At 37.7% G+C, this 11,233-nt stretch overlaps 2 pseudogenes; both read left to right on the top strand.

The window, feature by feature from the left end:
• Nucleotides 1–2,063: 2,063 nt before the first annotated feature.
• On the top strand, nt 2,064–5,211 carry LOC122079752 (annotated as a pseudogene).
• Nucleotides 5,065–8,530, top strand: LOC122079750 (annotated as a pseudogene).
• Nucleotides 8,531–11,233: the final 2,703 nt, after the last annotated feature.

The raw sequence follows: 11,233 nt of genomic DNA, 5'->3' as shown, positions 1-11,233 counted from the left end.
TTTTTTTTTTTTTTTTTCAAAAGAGTGGTGAGATAGTTATCGTGTCTATGATTGATAGAATACAACGGAATATTCTTTCATACCATTTCACTCTACGTTTAGATTCCAAAAGGATATTTACTATTGGATAATAAAGGTACCTTTATCTACAGTTTACTTTTCTTGTTCTGTTCTAACGTTCCAAACACGATTTCAATCATTTTAGTTTTTAACATCCAATGTGGGATATTAATATAATATTACATGATTTTATTTTTTTCTTTTTGATAAAACGTTACATGACAACTCAGTTCTAACTTTATTGGCTAACTGATCAGCATTTAAAACATCCTCACGAGATCCTGGACCAGATATTTAAGTCCAATAGAAAACTGAAAATCTCTGATGGCTAATGGTTTCTTCACAATCAGTTAAAACGGAGCCGTCTAGTGGCATTCATTTATCTTCATGTTCATACTTTTTTTTTTTGGGTAGAATCTTCATGTTCATACTGATGATCATGGTTTTAAGCAAGGATTAAAGTATCGATACCGATCATCGTATCGGTCGATCAAAATTAAGATACGTATCATAGGGTATCATATCATATCAGAGATACACTAAGATATGCTAAAGATACACACATAAATAGATAGAAAACATTTTTTTTAAACACTTTTACATAAAGAATTTGTTAAAAAAAGCTATTGATAACATGTATTATGCATAAACACTAAATTGAGGGTATCGTACTAAGAATTCAAGGTCTGTAGTTGTCCCATAAATGTAAAATCCTTGTTCCCAACCTTGATTTCCACTTTAGTTAGGGAAGAAATATGGCTGACAACAACTTTGGAACAAAAACCCTTCAAAAAATCGTTTTTTTTTTTTTTTTGAAAAATTACCCATATTGGTCATTATATGACCGTAGCGCCGATACGTATCGATACTCACCGATACGTACCGATATATATCGATACTCACCGATACGTGCTTATATATACTGATACGTACCGATCGATACATACCGATACTCACCGATACGTACCAATACATACCGAAACGTACATTTTACCTCAATTTTATATTTTTCATAGAGTCGTATCGAGGCATGTCATATCGTATCGATGTGTATTAGTGGTGTATTTATGCATATCGGTATGTATTGTAGGATATATATCGATACGAAATGATTTAAAAAATTCAATGTATCGTATCGATCGACTAAATTTAAAATACGTATCAGAAGGTATCGTATCGATATCGAAGATACTTAAAACCATGCCCAAACCATCTACAAATCAAAATCCTAAGAGATAACTGTCGGAAAAGGTGGAGGCGAGACCTATGCAAGTACGGTCTTTATTTTTTTTTGTATCTCAGCGGGCAATCTTTTTAGCAACTTCAGCGATTTTGGGGAATTGCTTGGTTGAAGAAGACAAGAACTAAAAGTAAATACTGGGGTTTGATTTTGTTATTGTCCAGCCTCCTCTGATCCACCTCCTCCTCTCTCCTCTCCTACCGATTTTCTTCTTCTTTTGGGATCTTTCTAGTTCTTTTCTAAGGTAACGTTGGTGTAATTGTATATATATGTTTGACTTAAGTTTGAAAAGTGAGGATGAAATTTTATTGCAGACATCCACTTCATATGGGACAAATGGCTTTTAGTTTTTTTTTTTTTTGGTACAAAAATGGCTTATAGTTTAAAGAATCTGAAACTCCAAGACAGTGGGGACACTATGTTTAACATACCTCTTTACTTCTTCTGGGAAATCAACAGATTCATTGGATTACCTTAACTACTCAATGAATAAACCTTTTCTTTTTCCAATTTCTATTGGAAGTAAGTAAGAAAGTAGACATTAAGCAGGGCTACCCAGAAAATTAACTGGCTTAAGAGGTTAAGATCATCCAATTGGAACTAATATTCCTGCTTTGAGTGGGCTTAAATCTTCCAATACAAACTAATTCTGATGAACCGCCACATGTAAGTTGTGTTGTTTTTCAAATGCTGCTATAGGTTTATGAACTGTAAACAGAAGGGGAAGAAGATTCAGTGGCACCCACCCAACCACAAACCGATAATGAAAATTCTAAATCAGGGAAATTCGGCGCACAGGGGATTTATAAAGCCACAACCTCATCCCAACCACAAACCCAATCTGAACACAGAACATATCAGGAACAGGGGAAGCGTTCACTTACAAAAGTTCGTCGGTGTGAATCTGAGTCACGCTGGAGATTTGTTCTCCATCTGTGATCTGGCGGAGGTTGCAGTCTAAGGTTGAAGAAGAACAAAAGATTTAGGGATTTTCTTTTTTTGTTGGTTTTAAGTGAAGGGCATAGTAGTAACTTCACTTATTTATAAAGGGTATTTCCGGTATTAAAATGGTTAAGTCTTCAACTAACCGTTTCAAATTAATGGTGACTAATGGATTGGACGTAATTGTAAGAATATTCAAATTGCATAGAAGGGGGCATAAATCGTTCAAATCTTTGGATTCACATGTAATTTCAACAAATTATCGTCTAAATTCTTGAACTCACGTGTAATTTCAACAAACTATAGGGGAGCATAATTTTTCTTTTTTTTTTTTTGGTAAAAGATTTTTTTTTTAATTGATTGAAACCAATCATGGCATTTCCGCAAAAGAGAGAGAGAGAGATATTAATGATCAAACTCTGAAAACAACATAATGGGTACCGAAGCTGAAATTTGAATAAGATATTCAACAAAATAAGCCCTATACTGTCATTAAAATTTTCGAATTATTCACAAATAATAATTTTACTGATAAGTCTTCTTCACAACTGAAGCTCCTAGAGGCATATGGTATAGAAAAATCTCAGAAAGGACAATTGTTTGGTAGGCAAATGGAGATAAACCCATCTCTGATAAGTCTTCTTCACAACTGAAGCTCCTAGAGGATGGCAATCTAGTTCTCCTTGACTCATCCAAAACCCTTATTTGGTCTACAAATTTGACCTCTGTAACCTCGAATTCTACGGAGGCCGTGCTTCTTGACTCTGGAAATCTGGTTTTGAGACAGAAGCTGAACTCCTCTGCTTTCATCTGGCAGAGTTTTGATCACCAAACTAATACTTGGTTACCTGGTGGGAAGCTTGGGCTCAATAAACTCACCAATACTTCACAGATGCTTACTTCATGGAAGAATTCAGAGGATCCTGCCATGGGGATCTTCTCTTGTGAACTGGACCCAGCTGGAGGCAATCAGTATTTTTTTTATCATGGAATGGGTCTCAAAGGTACTGGACTAGTGGGTCTTGGAATGGGCATATTTTCAGTCTAGTTCCTGAGATGGAAAAGAATAATTTCTTTTACTACACTTATGTTTCAAATCAGAATGAGAGCTATTTCACTTATTACGTATACAATACTTCTTTCATCACTAGATTTGTAATGGATGTGATGGGGCAGGTCAAGCAACTAGTATGGCTGGATGGTGTTGGCTGGAATTTATTTTGGTCTCAGCTAAGGCAGATATGCGATGTTTATGCTCTATGCGGGGCTTTTGGTGCCTGCAATGAGCAAGATTTGTCCTTCTGTGAATCTGAGCGATTGGTCTGGTGGTTGTGTGAGGAGAACCCCTTTGCTTTGTGGGAACAATGTTTCTACAAATGGGAAGAAAGATGGATTCTTGCTGATGACCAACATGAGATTGCCCGTAAATCCACAATCTTTGGCAGTTGAGAGTGCCCAAGCATGCGAAGTGGCATGCCAGAATGGCTGTTCTTGCACTGCTTATGCGTATGATGGTGGGTGTTCAGTGTGGGAAGGAGATCTCTTGAATTTGCAAGGACTCTCAAAAGGTGATAGTGGTGGTAGAGACCTATATCTCAAACTGGCTGCTTCCGAGCTTTCAAGTTCTGGAGGAAAGAATAAAAGATCAGTTACTGGTGCTATTGTTGGTGTTATTTCAGGGGTTGTAGTTGTTCTGCTCTTGGGATCTGTTTTGGTGCTATTTTGGAGATGGCGGAGAAGGAATCTCTTTGGACCTTCAAATCAAATTGAGGATTCTTTGGTTCAGTTTTCGTACAGAGTTACAAATTGCAACAAAAAATTTCTCGGAACAAATAGGAAGAGGAGGATTTGGTTGTCTTTAAAGGGATATTGCCTGATTTGACTGGGGTAGCTGTGAAGAAACTTGAAGGCCTCAGTCAAGGAGAGAAGCAGTTCCGATCTGAAGTAAGCACGATTGGGATGATTTAGCACATTAACCTCGTTCGCCTCCGTGGGTTCTACCGTCAAGGTAGTAAAAGGTTTCTGATCTATGATTTTAAGCCAAAAGGCTCTTTAGATTCCCATCTATTTCATGATAAAAAGGACAGATTTTAGATTGGAAAACAAGATACCAAATTGCTCTTGGAACAGCTAGAAGACTAACTTATCTACATGAGAAGTGCAGAGATTGCATCATACACTGTGACATCAAACCTGAGAACATACTTTTAGATGCTGAATTTTGTCCCATGGTGGCAGACTTTGGCATGGCAAAGCTTGTTGGCCGGGAATTCAGTAGGGTGTTAACAAGCATGATGGGGGACTTTTGGATACCTTGCACCAGAGTGGATTTCAGGTGTGGCAATCACAGCCAAAGCTGATGTTTACAGCTACGGTATGATGCTCTTCGAGCTTATATCAGGGAGGAGAAACTCCGATCAAAGTGGGGATTGGAAAGTTAAATACTTCCCTACTTGGGCAGCAAGAAAAATCATTGAAAACGGAGAAGTCCTTAGCCTCCTGGACTACAGGTTAGAAGGAAATGCTGATCATGCATAACTCACTAGGGCTTGTAAAGTTGCTTGTTGGTGCATGCAAGATGATGAAGCTCATAGGCCATCGATGGGGCTAGTGGTTCAGATGCTTGAAGGGGTAATGGATGTTAATCCACCTCCGCTCCCCAGAATTCTCCAAACATTTGCAGAGATCCATGAAGATGCCCTTGAGTTTTCATCAAATTGGGGTTTGCAGACATGTTCTTCTCAGGCCAAGAGCACTACGTCATCAACAATTTCGACATGAATAAGATGAAACTGAAATAAAGTTCTTAAGCAGTTCACACAATGGTGTTTGAGGGCAGTATATTCTGCAGTTCAACAAAGCTTAGAGCTGTAGTTTCAAATCTCCTTTTTTGTTCTTTTCACTATTTGTTTCTACGGTCAGTATTTTGTTAGCTACAACCAGTTGGTAGTAATAAGATTTTAAAACACTAGTTAGTGTTGCATCCATCATCTCATTTCTTTTAATTTATTCTTTTTACCAATAAGTAGAAAAGATTCTTCCCACTTTTTGAACTGTTATTAGATATCTTATTAATAGATTGGCATAAAAGCCAGAGTTGTAGTGTGTATAATGTGATCATGCTACCAGCCAATCTGAAATATATCTATGTAACACCATACACCTTAATTTTGAAAAAATCCACAATCTGTTTCAGTTGAAAGCTTGATTTCAATGGCATCCTACTGGCCTGGTCACACTACTAGATTTTTTTTTTTTTAAACAATCTGTGATCTTTATGATAGTCATCCACTTCACAATCAGAGTCCCACGAATACCTTTTACTGCAACCCTTGAAGTCTTTAGAAACCTGACCCATCCAGTACTGAAAAGCTTTTTGCGGAAGAGTAGTCTCATGAAAAGTGCCCCATTCTTTCTTCACTTCCGTGTTTGGGCAAATTAACTCTTTCATAGCATCTTTTCCTATTTGTTAAAGCTTTTCTTTCTATATTACATGAATTGTGTTACAGGGTTTGTCCTGTTTGATTTAGGGACCTCTCAACTTTTCTTTTAGTTTTCCCAAAGAAGGTTGTAGGGGTTGCCTTAATCTGTATTTTTATATTTTTCTTTTTCCTTAATACATACAAGTTACCTATTAAAAAAAAATAAAGATTTCTTTACTTTAATTTTTAATTTAAAATGTTGTTTGTTTCGATAAAATACACCAGCAATGAATGATTTTTTTTTTTTTTTTTCATATATAAGGGATTAAGAAAGGACAAGTATAGAATTAAATAAGATGGAGTTGCCCATATTCTGCACCCAGATAACCTCATGAGTCATGTCTTTATAGTTTATTTTCCAAAACAGGAATGGGATTAAGAAGGAATAGTGATAGACTTAACTAAGATGAAGGAACTGCCTATACTCTGATTATGAATCATGTCTTTGTAGTTTATTTGTTTGTTTTGCATAAGTGATGGGATTAAGAAAGAATAATGATAAACTTACAAAAAAAAGATAAAGATGCTTCCCATACTCCTCCCCAATAAAAAAAATCCTGAAACCGAATATTACTTTGATGGTTGACTTTGGTTTGGACTAATATATCTACATAAGAATGTGGATCAGGTTCTTTGTTTTTTTGCGGAACACTAAGTAAAAACGTTGATAGGGAGCACTTTCATCCAACAGAGAGGATTCTAAAACATTAACAGAGAGCAATCTCATTTTGGACTTCTTTTATTATAAAGGAGAAGGTGTCTGTATACGTACAGGTGTATGTAACTAGTGGGTATTGGAATGGGCAATATTTCAGCCTAGTTCCTGAGATGGCGGGTGTTAAGTTTGTCTTGAATTTCTTGACCTGTTTTGAAGATTGACCCGATCCGACATATTTTGGTGGCGACCCGAATGGAAAATTTTCTGAGATCAGTGATGGGCTCCGGACTTGGGCCGTTCGACCGGATTGACCGCGATCCGATGGGTCGACCCGCTATTTGGAGTTTATATAATGTATTGTTGCTTGTTGAAAAAGTCATTGTATTCCAGGGTTTTCACACAGCTAGGATTTCAGGGCGAGTTTTTCATCTCCGCTGCTAGGGTGTAATTTCTCTTCTGCATAGTGAATCATCTTCTTCTTCGCCCGAGGACGTAGCACGCCACCCTGGTGTGTGAACCTCGTTAAATCTCTATATCATATGGATGTATTGTCTCTTTATTATTCGTGTTTTTTGGTGTTTGATCTAACAGCGGGCAATACTTTATTTTATTACACTTATATGTTTTGAACCAGAATGAGAGCTATTTCATTTACAATGTATTTAATACTTCTATGATCACCAGATTTGTGATAGATATCACGGGGTGGTGAAGCAGTTTTTGTGGCTGGATGGTGTTGGGTGGGATTTATTTTGGTCTCAACCAAGACAGGTATGCGATGTTTATGCTCTTTGTGGGGCTTTTGGTACCTGCAATGAGAATGATTTGCACTTCTGTAAATGTTTGCAAGGTTTTAGTCCACGCTAAATGACAGATTATTATAATTTTAGCGATTGGTCTGGTGGTTGTGTGAGGAGAACTGCTTTGCTTGTGGAAACAATGTTTCTACAAATGGGGAGAAAAATGGATTCTTGCTGATTACCAACATGAGATTGCCCGTAAATCCACAATCTTTGGCAGTTGAGAGTGCCCAAGCATGTGAATTGGCTTGTCTCAGTAACTGTTCTTGCACTGCTTATGCGTTTGATGGTGGGTGCTCAGTATGGAGGTGATCTCTTGAACCTGCGACAACTATCAAACAATAGTGGAGGAAATCTATATCTCAAACTTGCTGCTTCTGAGCTTTCAAATTCTGGAGGTAAGAAGAAGGGCTCAATTACTGGTGCTAATGTCAGTGTTATTTCAGGGGTTATACTGCTCTTCGGATCTACTTTGGTGTTGTTTTTGTCGTGGTGGAGAAGGAATGCATTTGTACATTCAAATCAACTTGAAGATTCTTTGGTTCAATTTTCATACAGAGAACTACAAATTGCAACCAAGAACTTCTTCGAACAGATTGGAAGAGGAGGATTTGGTTTTGTCTTTAAAGGGACATTGCCTAATTTGACTGTTGCAGTTGTGAAGAAATTTGAGGGCCTCAGTCAAGGAGAGAAGCAGTTCCGATCTGAAGTGAGCACAATTGGGATGATTCAGCACATTAACCTCATTTGCCTCCATGGGTTCTGCTGTCAAGGTACTAAAAGGTTGCTGGTCTATGATCTTATGCCAAAGGGCTCTTTAGATTCCTATCTATTTCATGATAAAAATGGTTTTGAGGTTTTAGATTGGAAAACAAGATACCAAATTGCTCTTGGAACAGCAAGAGGACTTGCTTATCTACATGAGAAGTGCAGAGATTGTATCATCCATTGTGACATCAAACCTGAGAACATACTTTTAGATGCTGAATTCTGGCCCGAGGTGGCAGACTTTGGCATGGCAAAGCTTGTTGGTCTGGAATTCAATCAAGTGTTGACAAGCATGAGAGGGACCATTGGACACCTTACACCAGAGTGGATTTCGGGTGTGGCAATAACCACCAAAGCTGATGTTTATAGCAATGGAATGATGCTCTTTGAGCTTATATCAGGGAGGAGAAACTCTTCTCAAGGTGGGGATGGGAAAGTTAGATACTTTTTCATTAGCCTCTTGGACTGCAGGTTAGAAGGTAATGTTGATCATGTAGAACTCACTAGAGCTTGTAAATTTGCTTGTTGGTGCATCCAAGATGATGAAGCTCATAGGCCATTGTTAGGATTTAAAATGTAACCGCAAGCGTACGGATCAGTGTAGCTACGGATCAAACACAGAGAGAGCAACCACTTTATTTTTGGCTTCTTTTAATAATACGAAAGTGAACCAATTAATGGTTGTGATCTAATTCTAACTACCGTCCTAAATATATGTATCTAAAATAACATCCTAACCATTCGTCATCTAAGAATTTAAATATGCAAGCCACACAATTAAAATTAAATAAATAAATAACTGAAAATAAACAACCCACGTAATTAAAAAGTAATGAAGGTAAAAAAATGCTTAACTAAAAATAAAGTAAAAGAAAGGGGATAAAGCTAAAGAGAGACTCAAAAGTAGGTTTCTTTACTTAGTCCGAGGGATGCATCATAATATGAACTTCCCTACTTGACCAGAGCGTCACTCTTATAAGGGTTACTCTAATAAAAGTTTAATTCTCGCACCACTTCGCTTGACCCTCATATAAATGACACTCCCAAATCTCAGCAAGTTCCAAGAGACAATATTTGCTATCTCCATAGTTTTTAAAGAAGACATGAATCAAGATTTCAAACCCTCGGATTGCCCTTAAAAGAGAGGGGAAAATCTCTTCTCCTCCCTAGAGTTCTTTGTTATCTATGAAGATATGGACCATCTTTTATTAAAGCTTTGTAGAGAAGACTTACAAAATTTTTGCGAGTACCTACACCTCTGAAAGTGATAAACGCATCGTACGAAGAAGGCCGACGGGAAGAGGGAGAAGAAGTACTACCCACCCATGATGAAAAGGAAGCCATGAACTTGCAAAGTTGTAGAGATGTTGTTGGGATTTGGGATTTGGATGTTGGGAAACTCTCTTCTTTTTCTTTCTTTACTGTTACGTGGAGAAACCAACTTATCCGAAGACCTAATCATGGGTCTTGAAATCACAGTGGGTGCTTAATAGTGACATCCACCTCCATGTTGACGATTTTCCTTGACCCCACTGGTCTTCGAGATGTTGTTAACCTTTTGATGAAATTGGTTGGAAATGTCGGATTGGATTTTTTTTTTGGTACAAGGAATTGGATTATTGGAACTTGGAGGAAAAAACTGGAAATAGGTTCCGCTGTTAGTACAATCACCTAGTTGTGCAAGTTAATCTCCAACACCTGTCTCACCTTCTGCCATTATAAGGATAAAGAAGAATATATTTAAAAACAAAAAGATAGATGTTGGATATTGACTCGTACAACCATGTGATCGTACGAGCAGCTGATCCATTTTCAAAAAAATGGAACAATTTTTCCATAAGCTAGTGAAAAGGAAAGGAGGAATTCATCTACTCAAGGAAAACCCCTGTGGTGGATTCTTTCTGTACTATGAGAATGGTTCTTATACAAAAACCTAATCCATATTCGGAATTCATGAGTGAATGTCATTTATGTATTGCCATGTGACAAATCTTGAAGCGTTTTTCTGTAAAATGAATGATGCAAGATTGTTAGCACCTTATAGCTTATCTGATGAACTTCACAAGCCATGGAAAACAAGTTCTCCTCCATTGCTTGTCACTGTCATACAATACACAGTTTGAGTGTAATATACACTCACACACGCACTAGTACTCACCCACTTACTCTCTTACAACAGACTCTACTAATACTCTCACAATACTTTACTACAAGCTCTACCACTTGAACTTGAAACTTGAGACTCGCTACTTGATACTCAAGACTTACTTCTAAAGACTTGCTTGCTTGAGACTTACCTTCACTTGAGAGCCCAAGCCCTTTTATGTAGTGGTGGTAGGTAGGTTCTAGATTTTGTATGGAGAGATACTTCTTGAGAGATATTTTTAGAAAAATTTCTAGAAATTTGTAGGAAGATACTTCTAGAGAGGTAGGAGATATCTCTAGAAAGGTAGGAGATATTTCTAGGGAGATATTTCAAGAAAAGGGTAGGGGATATTTCTAGAGAAAGAAGCTTATAGAGAAAGAGAGAGAGGATTTTGATTTTTAACACTCTCCCTCAATGATTACTCTCTCTCAATGTTGATCTCGCGATCATGCCGAGTTGGGTCCTGAATATTTCAAACTTTGTGCCACCAAGTCCCTTGGTAAATAAATCTGCAACTTGATCTTCAGTCTTGATGTGTTTCATCACAATTTCTCCTCACATCACCTTCTCTCGAATGAAGTGATAATGTATCTCCACGTGTTTAGTTCTTGCATGAAACACTAGGTTCTCGGCTGACCGTATAGCTGATTGATTGTTGCAATGTAACTGCAATGAGTAATCAATTGGTTGATGAAGATCTTTCATGAGTTGCATTAACCATGCACTTTCTTAAACTGCCATTGCTGTTGCTCTGTACTCAACTTCTTTGGTTGATAATGACACTGTTGGTTGTCTCTTACTGCACCATGACACTACTCCCAATCCAAGATTGAATATATATCCGGTAGTTGAGCATCGGGTGTCATGGTCACCAGCGTAGTCAGCGTCACAATACCCTTCTACTTTACATTTGTCTCCTTTCTTGTAGAAGATTTCGAGATCGAAGGTTCCTTTCACATACCTTAGTGTGCATCGTACTGCTTCCAAGTGAGGCTTCCTTGGTTTCTCCATGAACCGACTAACTACTCCAACTGCAAATGCGATGTCAGGCCGTTTTATCGTGAGGTAGATTAAACTACCCACCAACTGTCTATACATTGTTGAGTCTTCTAGTTCTCGACCTTCTTCTGCACATAG

Source organism: Macadamia integrifolia, chromosome 5 (genome assembly GCF_013358625.1).
Source record: "Macadamia integrifolia cultivar HAES 741 chromosome 5, SCU_Mint_v3, whole genome shotgun sequence".
Classification (NCBI taxonomy): domain Eukaryota; kingdom Viridiplantae; phylum Streptophyta; class Magnoliopsida; order Proteales; family Proteaceae; genus Macadamia; species Macadamia integrifolia.
The sequence above is the reverse complement of the archived record's forward strand: the minus strand, read 5'-3'. Positions and strand labels throughout refer to the sequence as shown.